Raw genomic sequence first — 16,401 nt, 5'->3', positions numbered from 1 at the left:
GGAATATCTGATAAATGATCGCATTCTTGTGAATCTCATAAATCATCATATTTTTGAGAGTCTGATAAGTGGTCATATTCTTGGCCGCCCGATAAATGATCATACACTTGGAAGTCCGATAAATGATCATATTCTTGTGAGTCCGATAAGTGATCATATTCTTGTGAGTCCGATAAGTGATCATATTCTTGAACGTCCGATAAATGACCATATTCTTGGACGTCCGATAAATGACCATATTCTTGTGAATCTAATAAATGATCACATTCTTGTGTGTCCGATAAGTGATCATATTCATGGACGTTTGATAAGTGATCATATTCTTGGACGTCCGATAAATGACCATATTCTTGGACGTCCGATAAATGACCATATTCTTGTGACTCTAATATAAGATCACATTCTTGTGACTCTGATAAATGATCATTTTCCTTGAACGCCAAATAAATGACCATATTCTTATAAAAATTTCCAAACATCAAATTTTTCGGATATCTCCAAAATTAAACCTGTAGCGGCCATATATACCGACATGACTCACGCCGTTGCTCCACATTTCAAGGCCAAAAATCTCCACAATTTTCTGCGCACCCAACGTCTCCAAAAACGATAAAAAAAACTATATAACAATAAAATCGCAAAACATTAGGTATCAAAAGAACCGTGAAGAGTAGTTGATTAAATTTTGGCTGTTTCATCCGAACGTATGGCACGCCGGAAGTCAGCCACGTAATCCGTTCGAGCACGCCAAGGCCTCCCAAGTGTCGAGCCCTAACAGACGCCAATTATCGTCGACCAACGAGCAAGCTTTTACGAGCTTTCTGTTTAGCGAACGATCAATGTCCGGACACGATTCGAGTATCGTTTCGAGTATCTGTCCTTCCTGAAAATATCGCACGGCTTATCGAGTTAGTCGGAAGTTTTTACCGCTGCGTAATACGGTTGTTTATCGGGGCATTTCGGTTGATTTTTATCGAGTGCGATTATGTACGATTACTATTTTTTCTTTAGTCTTCGCTTCTTTGTTTCGAAGTAACTGGATTGGGTTTATCGAGGAACAGGTGTTTGGAGATTTGGGGATGTGGAATTGGAGGATTTAGGAATTGTAGACATTTAAGGAAGCAGGAATGTACGTGACTATAGGATGAGTATAGGTGAATATAGGTAAGAATCTAAGAAGTCAGGAACCTAGGAATTGGGGGGTGGGAATTGGACAATATGGGAATTGCACAATGTAGGAATTGGACAATGTGGGAATTAGGGAATGTGGGAATTGGGAAATGTAGGAATTGGGGAATATGGGAATTGGTGAACGTGCAATTGGGGAATGTAAGAGTTGAACAATGTGGGAATTGAAGAATATGGGAATTGGGGAATGTGGGTATTGGGGAATGTAGGAGTTGGGGAATGTGGGAATTGGAGAATGTGGGAATTGGGGAATGTGGAATTGGGGAATGCAGGAGTTGGACAATGTGGGAATTGGGGAATGTGGGAATTGGGGAATGTGAGAATTGGGAAATGTAGGAGTTGGGGAATGCGGGAATGTGGGAATTGGGGAAGGTGGGAATTGGGGACGTAGGAATTTGGGGAACGTAGGAATTGGAAAACGTTGGAATTGGGAAATGTGAGAATTGGGGAATGTGGGAATTGGGAAATGTAGGAGTTGGGGAATATGGGAATTGGTGAACGTGGAATTGGGGAATGTAGGAGTTGGGGAATGTGGGAATTGGGGAATGTAGGAGTTGGGGAATGTGGGAATTGGGGAATGTGGGAATTGGGAAATGTAGGAATTGGGGGATATGGGAATTGGTGAACGTGGAATTGGGGAGTGTGGGAGTTGGGGAATGTGGGAATTGGAAAATGTGAGAATTGGGGAATGTGGGAATTGGGAAATGTAGGAGTTGGGGAATATGGGAATTGGTGATCGTGGAATTGGGGAATGTAGGAGTTGGGGAATGTGGGAATTGGGGAATGTAGGAGTTGGGGAACGTGGGAATTGGGGAATGTGGGAATTGAACAATGTGGAAATTGGCGAATATGGAATTTGAACATTTGAACATTCAACCATTTAAAAATATAAAAATACTTAATTCCACATACTTCCTCCTCCCACCCTACTCTCCCCAATTAACCTCTGTTATCAACCTAAATACCAAAACCACAATCCTCCCAAAAGAACGCCACGAATCCCAACGCAACCTTGAAATCCCAATAACAATAATCGAAGGCCACCTTCTCACCACTACAAGGCACCAAGCAAACAAGGTATTGAATGAACCATCCAGATTCCGGGCAAGTGACACGTGATTCTCCTTGAAAACACAACGGAATTCCGCGAAAAGCGTCGATTAATCAGCCACGTTTAATCGCGTGCTCGAAAGCGTCACATCATAGTTGCAACCTCTAACGCGACTCATTCATTAATCAAAATGGAACGGCAACCTTGAACGCAATTACAAACATCTTCTTCCACGTTCCTCTCCTTTCTTTTCCCGTTCACCGAATCTGCATACTTATCGACAGACACGCGAAGATTCTCGTTCCGCGCCGATCGCGTAATCCGCGTGCCATTTTTTCCGTTCGACACGCGCGACGTAACAGGGTCAGCAAATACGCGAGTACATTTACGTCAGAGGTACGTCTGCTTTGCGCATTTTATCGCATGCAAATAACGCGCCAAGGATGCTAGGTTCTGTGATTTTTGATTTTATGATTTTTGGAAATTTTCACAATTTTAGGAATTTTGGGAATTTGAGGAATTTTAGGAATTTGGGAAATTTGGGAAATTTGGGGAATTTGGGGAATTTGGAGAATTTGGGGAATTTTTGAAATCTTGGGAATTTAGAGGAATTTTGAGACTTGAAAATTTTGACAATTTTGGGAATTTTAGGAATTTTAGGAATTTCAGAAATTTCAGGAATTTTAGGAATTTTGGAAATTTGGGACACTTGGGAAATTTGGTGAATTTGGAGAATTTGGGGAATTTGGGGAATTTTTGAAATCTTGGGAATTTTGGAAATCTGGGAATTTAGGGGAATTTTGAGACTTTTGAAAATCTTGAAAATTTGGGGAATTTTGAGAATTTTTGAAATCGTGGAAATTTTGAGAATTTTGAGAAGTTTGAGTGGAAAGTTGTAAGGAATTTTGTGGATGAAGGTTTTGAGAAAATGGCGGACGTTTTGAGAACAAAATGGCGGACGTTTTGAGGACAAGATGGAGGATGTTTTGAGAATAACATGGCGGACGTTTTGACGACAAGATGGAGGATGTTTCGAGAACAAGATGGTGGACGTTTCGAGGACAAAATGGAGGATGTTTCGATAACAAAATGGCGGACGTTTCGAGAACAAAATGGCGGACGTTTCGAGAACAAGATGGCGGACGTTTCGAGGACAAAATGACGGATGTTTTGAGAACAAGATGGCGGATGTTTTGAAAACAAAATGGAGTATGTTTTGAGGACAAGATGGAGTATATTTTGAAAACAAAATGGCGAATATTTTGATAACAAAGTGGCGAACATTTTGAATACAATTGAATTGCAATTTAAATTAAATAATATACTACTTTTCTCACCCGATTAATTTTTCATTAAAAATTAAAAATTCCTAAAGTTTCTTCTTACTTAAAAATTTACTAAGTTTATAAATATGAATGTACTAAGAACTTGGTCACGTAAAGATTCACAAATCCGATTATCTGTTTTTCGTTCAGTATCAAAGCTTTCTCAGCAATTCGATATCCAATCGAGGATTTCTCTATCGACCCATCGATCAGCACCGAAATTCAGCTGTTCGATTAGACTCGATCGACACGTAATTCCCGCCAATTATCTCTGACAAAACAATTTCAGCACGTGGAGTCTTCGGTGTTGTTCAATATTGCACCATTTCGCTATCAAATCATGCTTCCTCATTTTTTATAATTATTTAGACATTTTTTATAATATCATTAACATTAAATTATTTTCTTATTTTATTGTATTAAATAGAAATTTGTTGAAGATAAAAATATTTTTTAAATTCACAAATTTATTCAACAAAAATAAATAGCAAAAAATAATTTCTTTCATGTAATAACACATTTAATATTTCTAATAATTCTATAATAATTAATTGTTAAAATTGATATTTTTAAAAATTAGTAGAACGTTTTATTTGAAAGATGAGAATAAATATTAATTAATTAAATTTAATCAACAAAAATAAAAACCAAAAATAATATAAATATTTAATGTATTTTATAATTAAATAATGATTAATTTTGCTATAAAAACCAGTAGAATATTGAAAAGAGTCTAAAAAATGACAACACGTGTCAGTTTAACCATGTGTTTGCACCTAGAAAAAAAATTCAACGACCAACCTATATCGCTTTAATTACCATACAAATTTTGATTTAATTAAGGTTTGTATTTCAGTTTGAATGGCGATTGAAAAATCATGATTCTTAGAACAAGAAGCGATTATTATTCCGACATTTTGTCGACGTTAACCTGAACACAAAGTGTATCGGTGAAACAGCGTTATCGTAACGAAAGCAGATGGAAACAAAATTGAAAACATGGTCACGAGGAATTGAAGGAAAATTATATCGGCTTCAATGTCATATCGATGCGTCGTTTCTTGATCAATGTCGATCGAATATTTCTTCGCTGAATTTCGTAACGAATACAAGATGGTGCGATCTGACGGTGAGTAATGGTAAACAAAAGTGCTAACTTCGATTTAACAATCAAGGAACTAATTGAGTGGTGATTAATCTAGTGAGAATGGCAGTATGGGAATGGAAATAATTTACTGGTAATTTTTAGTGACAAATTCACCAAATTCCCTAGGACGCAAATGGTAATTTCCGAAATTCCCAAAATTCTCAAAATAATTATTCCCTAAATTTTCAATTTTTCTTGTTATCAAATTTTTAAATTACCAGAAGATTAATTCCCCAGATTTAAAAATTTCCAAGTAGAAAATTCCTTAAGTTCTCAAATCCCCCAAATTCTCAAATTTCCAAATAACAAATTCCCCAGATTCTCAAATTTTCAAATAGTAAATTCCCTAAATTCTCAAATTCCCCAAATTCTCAAGTTGCCAAACAACAAATTCCCCAAATTCTCAAGTTGCCAAACAACAAATTCCCCAAATTCTTAAATTCTCTATTAATAAATTTCCCAGATTCTCAAATTCCCAAATAACAAATTCCCCAAATTCTCAAATTCCCACATACCAAATTCTCCAGACTCTCAAATTTCCAAATAGTAAATTCCCTAGATTCCCAAATTCCCAAATAGTAAATTCCTTAAATTCGCAAACTTCCTAAATTCTCAAGTTGGCAAATAACAAATTCCCCAAATTCTTAAATTCCCAAATATTAAATTCCCCAGATTCTCAAATTTCCAAATAGTAAATTCTCTAAATTCTCAAATTTCCCAAATTCTCAAGTTGCCAAATAACAAATTCCCCAAATTCCTAAATTCCCAATTAATAAATTTCCCAGATTTGCAAATTCCCCAGATTCTCAGATTCCCACATACCAAATTCCCCAGATTCTCAAATTCCCAAATAATAAATTTCCCAGATTCCCAAATTCCCAAATAATAAATTCACCAGATTCCCAAAATCCCAAATAGTAAATTCCCTAGATTCTCAAATTCCCAAATAATAAATTCCCCAGATTCTCAACTTTTCAAATAGTAAATTCCCTAATTCTCAAATTCCCCAAATTCTCAAGTTGCCAAATAACAAATTCCCCAAATTCCTATATTCCCAACTAATAAATTTCCCAGATTTGCAAATTCCTAAATAACAAATTCCCCAGATTCTCAAATTCCCAAATAATAAATTTCCCAGATTCCCAAATTCCCAAATAATAAATTCACCAGATTCCCAAAATCCCAAATAGTAAATTCCCTAGATTCTCAAATTCCCAAATAATAAATTCCCCAGATTCTCAACTTTTCAAATAGTAAATTCCCTAAATTCTAAAATTCCCCAAATTCTCAAGTTGCCAAATAACAAATTCCCCAAATTCCTAAATTCCCAACTAATAAATTTCCCAGATTTGCAAATTCCTAAATAACAAATTCCCCAGATTCTCAAATTCCCACATACCAAATTCCCCAGATTCCCAAATTCCCAAATAATAAATTCCCCAGATTCCCAAATTCCCAAATAGTAATATCTCCAGATTCCCAAATTCCCAAATAATAAATTCCCTAGATTCCCAAATTCCCAAATAATAAATTCCCCAGATTCCCAAATAATAAATTCCCCGTATTCCCAAATTCCTAAATAATAAATTTCCCACATTCCTAAATTCCCAAATAATAAATTCCCTAGATTCCCAAATTTCCAATTAATAAATTCCCTAGATCCCCAAACCCTCGAATCCTCACCTCTCCATCTCCCCACCCTCCCAACCTAAAATCCCCTATATCTCCTCAAAATCCACACATTGAATTTTGCAAAGTTCGTACTTCCACCACCCTCAAGCCCCGAGGGTTCAAGAGCGGGCAAGATACGCTGAAATGTTTCGGTAGCAACAGTAAGGTAAAGAACGACACGCCTGCTGGAAGAAAACAAACGTCGAGAAACGCATTATTATTCGCGAATATAAAAGGAAGGCTGACGCACGAGCGGCAGTCTCGCTAATCGCTGCTAGTCCGACGCGACCGCAGCCTCGACGTCGTCCGATAACGAGGAAAGATTATGCTCAAGGACAAGGCCGCGATCACTATGACAGAACATTCGACACGGGACATCGCGACAAATACACCAAACAGCTACAGATACACGTGTTCGACGATCATCCTCAGGAACGTCATTAGTGTCCAGATTTTGGGGACATTTTGCGTGGGTTTTAATTTAGTAATTTTTTCATTTTTAGAATTTTTAAGTTTTCGAGCTTGAACGAACTCCCGGAAGATCAATTCTACAAATTCTTAAATTTCCAAAATATTAATTTCTCAAATTCCAAATTTTAAAGTGATGGATTCCCTAGATTCCCAAATTTACAAATGACAATTGTAAACACGCTGTCAAATTCCCAAAAGACCAATTCCCCACGCTGTCAGATCCTCAAAAGACCAATTCCCCAAATTTACAAATTTACAAAAGACCAATTTCCCAAATTTTGAAATTTCAAAGTAACAAATTCCCTAAGTTACCAAATTCCCTAGATTCCAAAATTTACAAATGACAATTTCCCCACGCTGTCAAATTCCCAAAGGACCATTACCCCAAATTTCCAAATTTACAAAAGACCATTTTTCCAAATTCCCAAATTTCAAAGTAACAAATTCCCTAAGTTACCAAATTCCCTAGATTCCCAAATTTACAAATGACAATTTCCCCACGCTGTCAAATCGCCAAAAGACCAATTCCCCTAATTTCCAAATTTACAAAAGACAATTTTTCCAAATTCCCAAATTCCAAAGTAACAAATTCCCTAAGTTACCAAATTCCCTAGATTCCCAAATTTACAAATGACAATTTTCCCACGCTGTCAAATCCCCAAAAGACCAATTCCCCAAATTTCCAAATTTACAAAAGACCAATTTCCCAAATTTTGAAATTTCAAAGTAACAAATTCCCTAAGTTACCAAATTCCCTAGATTCCCAAATTTACAAATGACAATTTCCCCATCGCTGTCAAATCCCCAAAAGACCAATTCCCCAAATTCTGAAATTTCCAAAAGACCAATTTCCCAAATTCCCAAATTTCAAAGTAACAAATTCCATAAGTTACCAAATTCCCTAGATTCCAAAATTTACAAATGACAATTTCTCCACGCTGTCAAATCCCCAAAAGACCAATTCCCCAAATTTCCAAAATTACAAAAGACCAATTTTCCAAATTTTGAAATTTCAAAGTAACAAATTCCCTAAGTTACCAAATTCCCTAGATTCCCAAATTTACAAATGACAATTTCCCCAAGTTGTCAAATCCCCAAAAATCCAATTCCCCAAATTCTAAAATTTCCAAAAGATCAATTTCCCAAATTCCCAAATTTCAAAGTAACAAATTCCCTAAGTTACCAAATTCCCTAGATTCCCAAATTTACAAATGACAATTTCCCCAAGCTGTCAAATTCCCGAAAGACCAGTTCCCCAAATTTGCAAATTTACAAAAGACCAATTTCTCAAATTTTGAAATTTCAAAGTAACAAATTCCATAAGTTACCAAATTCCCTAGATTCCCAAATTTACAAATGACAATTTCCCCAAGCTGTCAAATCCCCAAAAGACCAATTCCCCAAATTTCCAAATTTACAAAAGACCAATTTTCCAAATTCCCAAATTTCAAAGTACCAAATTTCCTAGATTCCCAAATTTACAAATGACAATTTCCCCAAGCTGTCAAATCCCCAAAAATCCAATTCCCCAAATTTACAAATTCCCAAATTCTCAAGTATCCAAATCCCCAAATCCCCAAATTCCCCAAATTCACAAATTCACAAATTCCCCAAATTCCCCCCAAAATTTCCCTAAAGCAAAAAATGAAAAAAATATTCATTTCGAAATCGTGCAATACCACAGACATGTGACTCGAGCTATTTAGATGGAAGATTCGATTCATAACACGCGTGTATCACGGTGTTCGAGGTTATGATCGCCTCTACTCCAGCCCGGCCATTTATCGCGATAACGCGGGAACGTTGCTTATCAGAGATCTGGATATAATCTGAACGTGGTGTAAACAGACGTTCAATGGAAACGGCTGGAAACTGTTATCGGAATTACTTGTACGCCTTTTCAACGTTTGCTCCATTCGATCGTTCGTTTGTGAATGGTCTTTTAACACGGTACTATATATCACCGGTATATGGCTATATATCTAGAGAGTCAAATTTTTCGCAGGTTCGTTGTTACTTTCACAATAAAATATTATTTTATATTTTTGGAAGTTTCATTTTTTGTTTGTTAAATTGTTTATTATTAATTTTAAATTTACATAGGTTGTTTTATGATTTCATGTAATTTTTGCTTTTGTAGTTTTATGTATTATATGTTGTTTTATATATTTTATATATTTAATGTAAATTTTATGGTCTGTAAATTGTTTATGGTCTGTTTTATGTATTATTGTTTTGTATATTAAATAAGAATGTATTTTTTATTTAATCATTTTTTGTGTCCATAGTAAATGTTTTCAAAAATTGTTGAAATTTTGAAATTCGTTCATGAATGTTCAAATTTGAAAGGTAAACGAGTCACAGAGTTAAAACAGTTTTAAGGTTAAGAAGAAATCGACATTTTCTTTCGTGGAAAGGGTCAAGTTACAGCAAGGCTAGCATCGTTAGAATAGACCGTGTCTAATATCTTTCTAAGAAGAACAGGAAGATGGACTTGGCTCAGACACGTGTCCATTGACTCACGTTTCCGTGAAAACACCGGAATCTAATTATTTTCCTAATTTCTTTTTTTTCTATATCCGAAAAGTTACTGAACGCCGCCATCTTGTTGTCAACTCGATAAAGTTATGTTAGGTTAGGTTTCTTCTACGGAAATGTTAAAAGAATTCGTATCGGTTCATCAGTGTTATATCAATGATTCATTATTATTTACACTGTCAAATATAATGAATTTGTAAATTATCGTAACTGCAAAAATGTGTGAATTTATATTTTAAATAAAATAAAATTATTACAAGTATGGTTTATTAATTTATTAAGAAACTTCAAATAGAAAGTTTGATAATTAATAATTTTGTTAATGAAATAATTTTACTGTTCACTTTTAGTGGGATTAGTGGAGGCCAGTTATATGGCCGACAGATAAGTGTTCCAAAGTGAAACAAAGTATAATTGATATTAATTAGTAAAGTTTATTAGAGATTTTTGAAATACTAACTACATTAAAAATATAACTTCATTGTTCATTTTTTAGTAAAAAAGATATTGGAGGACAGTTATATAACCGACAGTTAAATGCTCCAAATTAAAACAGAATATAATATGTAATAATTTAAAAAGTTTATCAAAAAGTGTCATAAAGAAAATCCAAAACAAATTAAATTAATAATTTTGTTACTTTTCCGCTAAAATAAACATTGAAGGCCAGTTATGTAACCGACACTTAAATGTATCAGAATTGTAACAAGGCTGAAATTCAAAGAAATATCGATTTCAGAAAGGTACAATCACTACCTCCCACCATTTGACGAATTGCCAGAAATATCGATTCTCGAAAGGTCAACTTGACACGCGTTCGATCGAGTTTTCGACCGCAGATTCTGATTCATGTTGCTTGAACTTTTGTCGAATCACCGATAGCGAAAGAACGTCCTACTCGCTCGTACCACTCGCGATATCGCGTTCGAGGACACCGGTATTTAACTGCGGCGCGTGTCGAATAACGAAATTTCTCGGTATTTGCGCGTTTTCCAAATTTCAGGTTTCGACAAATTTTCAAACCTTCCAATTCAAATTTGTAATTTTACAATTATTTGTGTTCGATAACTTGGATAGTTTGAAAGATGACACTTTTCTGAACATTTGAAAACTTCAAGATTTAGAAAATTAAAAAATTTCAAAATATTAGTTAAATAAAATGCAGTGATTGATGCCTTGCAAATCTGAAAATTTGAAAACTAGTAAATTTAACAATTTAGTGACGCGTGAGCTGTAACCTCTCCCTGACTGATGTAGCAGAAGTCATTGACCTTTCAGCCCTACACTGACCTCCTCCAAGACTTCCTCGCATTTAACATTCCACTTCCTTCCATATGTGCACAAAATGTCGTTCGCAAAACGAAAGAAAAATTGTAAAAGACCGTGACTGTCAGACAGATAACCGAATCTTCGAGTCAGTTTGACGTCATTTACCGGATATTATCTTCGATCATCTGGTGGCCGTGATCCACGAGCGAATCTGCTCCACGAGCTTCTTTGTCCGCCAAGGTCCCACGGGCCATGGAATTTTATTTTTTACCGTGGTCCACGGTGGCCAGCCGCGTATAGATATTATGTCAGCATTATGTATAGACACGGTTACCGTAGCCGATGCTTCGATAATTTCGACCAGAAATCACGTCGAAGGCCGTGCAACGTTTCAAACCCGAACTAACCGTTCGACGTCCTTGCGACACTTTTAGTACGGTTTTCACGTGGAGCTGGGATACTTTCTGGAGTAACGTGACACCTTTGTTAGCCTTCGGGTCGTTACACCCACTGTTAATAGTCGCTTTGAAAAATTTGTAGAGTGGTGTAAAATATAGAAGCATAAATACTAAGGAATACTAAGCTAGTTTATAGTCGTGGCTCATCAAAATGACGGTCATAACATATTCAAAAATCGAATAACACTAAAGTACACCACAAGTAGTCTAAATAGTAGATTAATATTATACATTAATATTGTACATTAATATTTTACATTAATATTATACATTAATATTATACATTAATATTATACATTAATATTACACATTAATAATATACAATAATATTATAGATTAATATACATTAATATTATACATTAATATTATACATTAATATTATACATTAATAATATACAATAATATTGTACTGTTTAAATATTACTTATCAATTTTAGATTACTAATTTGAAGTGTAAAAGTAGCCTAAATACTACGTAATTCATGAATCTACCTAACCTAGTTTCTACCCATGACCGCTCATCAAAATGGCGGCCATGACCTACTCAAAAATTAAATCAAAGAAAGAAGTCAAATCATTTAAAATACACAAGCAGTTTAAATACTAGACAATCCATAAAACTAACGAATCTATCTAGCTTCTACCCATCTACAAGTAGTCTAAATAGATATTCCATGAAATTAGCAAATCTAACCTAGCTTCATACCTCATCAAAAAGGCGGTCATAACCCATTAAAAATCAAATAAACCTAAATACACAAGTAGTCTAAATACTAGATAATCCATGGAACCAACGAATCTACCTAACCTAGTTTCTACTCATGACCGCTCATCAAAATGGCGGCCTTGACCTACTCAAAAAACAAATCAAACAAAGAAATCAAATCATCTAAAATACACCATAAGTAGTCTAAACAGTAGATAATCCTTGAAATTAACAAAATGAAAAGTAGACAAATACATAATCCTTGATATTACAGTAAGAATACAATAATAACACAGTAATAATATAGTAATGATATAGTAATAATACAGTAATAACATAGGAATATACAGTAATATTATAGTAATATACAGCTGATCATCTAAGATACAGAAGTAGTCTAAATACACAACCTATGAAACTGAAACTACCTAACCTAGCTTCTACTCATGGCTCATCAAAATGGCGGTCATAACCCATTCAAAAATCAAATAAACCTAAATACACAAGTAGTCTAAATACTAGATAATCCATGGAACCAACGAATCTACCTAACCTAGTTTCTACTCATTCACAAGTAGTCTAAATACTACACAACCCATGAAACTGAATCTAACCTAGTTTCATGGCTCACCAAAATGGCGGCCATAACCTCTTCGAAAATCAGATGAAAGAAACGAAATATCCAAATTCAACGAAACGAGAAAACTATTGTCACCTGTTCGTATTCGGCCGAACAGTGGCATAGATTTGCAGGTAAAAAAGAAATCGGCTGGATATAACGCGACGGGGAGACTCGGGACCGAAGCTAACTAAATTGGAAGCTAACATAAAATCTGTTTGCAGCTCGCATCGAGCGCGGACCCCGCTAAATGCGAGTAATAAATAATTACTAATGATTGAAATAACAGAGAAAAATCTTTCGTTAAAATTATTTCGTACTTGAATTTCGCTTCCCATACGTTTCGAACTTACTCCTCGACAATTTCCTAGCTTTCATTTAAGTTTCGGTGGACGAATTTTTGAATATTAAAAATGTTAGTGCCGAATATTGAAGGTACAGAAAAGATTGGGAAACATTGATCTATAGATCTGAATAGTTAACCCGAAATTATTTAGAATTACTACTTCAAAAGTAGTCAACCTTGTGATATAAGCTTGCATCTAACTTGTTCCTAACCTAACCCGAGCCACATCACGTTATCATTTAGATTTATTAGTGAATTCAAAAATGACCAAATTCTGTACCTGCATATTTCATTCACTTAAGATTAGAACGCAAATTTTGTTGCGGTCTGAGGATAACGTGTTGGAATATCACGCAGCAGGGCAGGGTTCGATACCACGCAACGGTCGGACATTTTTTTTCTGTTTTGTGCTTATTTATATATAATTATCATTATTTTACATTCGTGCAAGTGAAAAACATGTTTTTGTGGTATATTTTATTAATTCTGTATTTTATGCAAAATATCTTTGTTTGCAAATATGTATTTGTATTTATAGAATATATTTATTCAGATATAAATATTAAATATTGATATGGATTTTTGAAAATGGAGATTTATATAAATCTTATAAGTTGGGTCTTTGGAAATTTGGAAATTTTACGAATGTATAAATTATAAAGTTGAGCCGAAACTCAATCGCATTTATTATTAGGATAAAGTCAATGCTCGAGTTTCCTGGCTACAAAAAATGCAAAATTATTATCATTACTGCGTAGAATTCATAATGGACGTGTTAATCCCCTTGTTTTGCTCGTGTCTGATGCAAAATTCGAGCGTTTGTGGATACAAGGTTTACGAGCAAATTATTCGGCTTCATTTAAACAAAGACTTCGATTTTTCTAACCTAATTTTATCAACCAGGAAATTAAATAACCACCACACAAAGAAAACAGGAAATTAAACGCACAATACAATCACTGTTAATTTTCCTGAACAATTATGCTAGCTATTTAAATTTGCCTTCAAATCTATACTTTTACAACTCAAGAACTAAAGAAACCAGGTCTCCAAGAAAATACCCCACAAATATTCTCAAACACAAGCATCGACATTCCAAAAGATTAATTTAAAAAAATTTTAATTTTCATATAAAGTTTGATCGCAAAACTCCAGAACAGAAGTAACGTCCTCAACGTAATAAAAGGATCACTTACCTCATACATCCAACTTCTGCAAACAGTCTCCCAATAAATTACCCGATATCTTCGGCGCTAGATAGGAAGCATAGAAACGTCGGTAATAAAATAATAAACGCGGATGAAATCGGAAATCAAAGCATCTAGCACGGCCGTTCAGATCCAAACAGCGGCGAGCTCAAGGCTGGGAAGGCCGTAGATAAAGTTTCCGCGAACCGGCAATATAATCAAACAATCGTGACGTTGCTCGAGGTTAAGATCTGACGACGCTACGTTTCGGATCCGTACTTGAACTCGTCTACCGCTGAATCATTGCCGATATCGCCGCAAACCGATAACGAACCAACACATCAGGGACGTCGATACTAAATGAGCACCTGGTGCTAAGTGGAAGTTCCTTTAAATTGGTTAAACAAAGAAAATGTCAGTTAAACTCATTAAAATATTTTGGAATATAATATAATTAATATTAAATACCTCGGAGTCTCAAGAAAATAAAAATGGGTGGGTTCAATAGTGTTATGAGATGAGATGCAATGAGAAATAGCAAAATTGAGGAATATACTGTAAAAGTATAGTGAAATCTTCTGTATTTATAATAAGACGGTAATGATAACTCTTTGAAGCTTGAGATCCGCCATTTTGGTGCGCAACGTCGCCATTTTGGCGCGCAACGCCGCCATCTTGTCGCGCAACGCCGCCATATTGTTCATCGACGTCCCAGGTTCAAATTTCTCTATATAATAATAACGCTATCTATTAAAACAGTATGTTATCTGAAAGTATACTTCCCATTTCGTCGAGCAACGCCATTTTGTTGAACAACGCCGCCATTTTGTCGCGCAACGCCGCCATATTGTTCATCGACGTCCCATTTACAAATTTTTCTGTATAATAATAACGCTATCTATTAAAACAATATGTTATCTGAAAGTATACTTCCCATTTCGTCGAGCAACGCCATTTTGTTGAGCAATGCCGCCATCTTGTCGCGCAACGCCGCCATATTGTTCATCGACGTCCCATCTAAAAATTTCTCTGTATAATAATAGCGCTATCTATTAAAACAACATATTATCTGAAAACAGTATACCTCCCCTACAAAACACAACAATAATTATTGGAATCGAGCAACGAATTGTAAACTTATAGCGTTTAATGCGGTAGAACCTTTCGTCACCGTGTCACAAAATCACGGGCGAGCAATAAATTGCGAGCGTTGAATATTGCGAGATCTTATCAAAGCCAGACGAAACTGTACATTCCTGAAATCAATTGTAACTAGTGACTAGACGCGGTGCTTCAAGTATGAACCTCGAACAAAGCGCCAAAGTGCTACGTGGAAATCTCCAGGCCCTCCAAAATCAAAAAATTGCGATTCCAGAAGTCCCTCGAGAAGACGATGTTAATTCGCTTTTACGATTCTAAAGGAATACTTCGGGAATTCGTTCCCGGGACAAAATGTTAATGGTATATTATCTGGGTTATGGAACATTTGTGGAAGATCGTTCGTGTGAGGCCCAAATATCAAACACCAGGAAGTTTCTGTTCCCATCTGTAAAGTATCCGCGTGCCACAGCGGCGTTAAATTATCGCACAGAGCCTCCATCTTGATAAATCATCGAAATCGATAAGATGGAAGCACGTTGAAAGGCATAATTTGAGGCGACGACAGATCGGATCGAAGGTCGCGGGATCATGGCCGGTTTCACCGTAAAACGGAGAATGCATCGTTATCGAGGTGCTCACTTTCTCGCTCCTGTAAGCGGAGATTATCTGTCTGCTCCTGTAAGCGGAGATTATCTGTCTGATAAACGGAGGCTCGAGTAACCGCCGAAACTTGTCGATCCGTACAAATTTCAAGGCTGGCTCGCTCGTCGCGCCGGAACACGTGCGTCTTCTTCAAGGTTGATGTCGTACGATCTTCGATGTTCTTCGGGTCCTTGAAACAGGAGGCGTATACGCAACGAGGAGCCCGTAATAGTTAATAGGTGCTAACATTACTATTGTGGGTATTTAATACTTGTGTAAGGATTTTTGTTATTGTAATTAAAGCTTTGGAAAGAAATTTCTTTAGGTTGTTAGGTTTGTTGAGGTCATTGTATTTATTCTACTGTACGTAACTTAACATCTATAATCTAATCTAAATTACTATGGCACGTAACTTGTTATAATTATTCCTTATCACATATATTTCATACAGTACACTGTCAACGAAAAATCAGTTGACACGTAATTAAATTGCGCGTATAATTGTATCGCAGCCGTATAGCGTAGTAGTATAATATTGATTACCCGCGCTCAAGATATTTTAGAACGTTTTATTATAGCATCGTACGTTAGAATTACGTATGTTCGTGTAATAGTGTGCTCTACTATTTTGCTGATGAAAAGTGTCCACCCATTGCGTTTATTATTGGCATGAAAGTTTGAG

The 16,401-nt window shown here is 35.6% G+C and overlaps 1 long non-coding RNA gene across 2 annotated transcripts; it reads left to right on the top strand.

The window, feature by feature from the left end:
* Nucleotides 1–2,048: 2,048 nt before the first annotated feature.
* Nucleotides 2,049–9,653, top strand: LOC143265349 (uncharacterized). Of its 2 annotated transcripts, none has more exons than XR_013039808.1 (4): nt 2,049–2,635; nt 3,157–3,448; nt 4,421–8,858; nt 9,236–9,653. It is a non-coding gene; the product is annotated as an uncharacterized LOC143265349 (long non-coding RNA). The 2 variants fall into 2 exon arrangements; XR_013039807.1 differs by having other exon boundaries at nt 9,229–9,653.
* The last annotated feature ends 6,748 nt before the right edge of the window (nt 9,654–16,401 follow it).

The sequence above is a fragment of the Megachile rotundata genome, chromosome 11, assembly GCF_050947335.1.
Source record: "Megachile rotundata isolate GNS110a chromosome 11, iyMegRotu1, whole genome shotgun sequence".
Lineage (NCBI taxonomy): Eukaryota > Metazoa > Arthropoda > Insecta > Hymenoptera > Megachilidae > Megachile > Megachile rotundata.
Note: the sequence above shows the minus strand (reverse complement) of the source record. Positions and strands in the feature narration are given on the sequence as shown.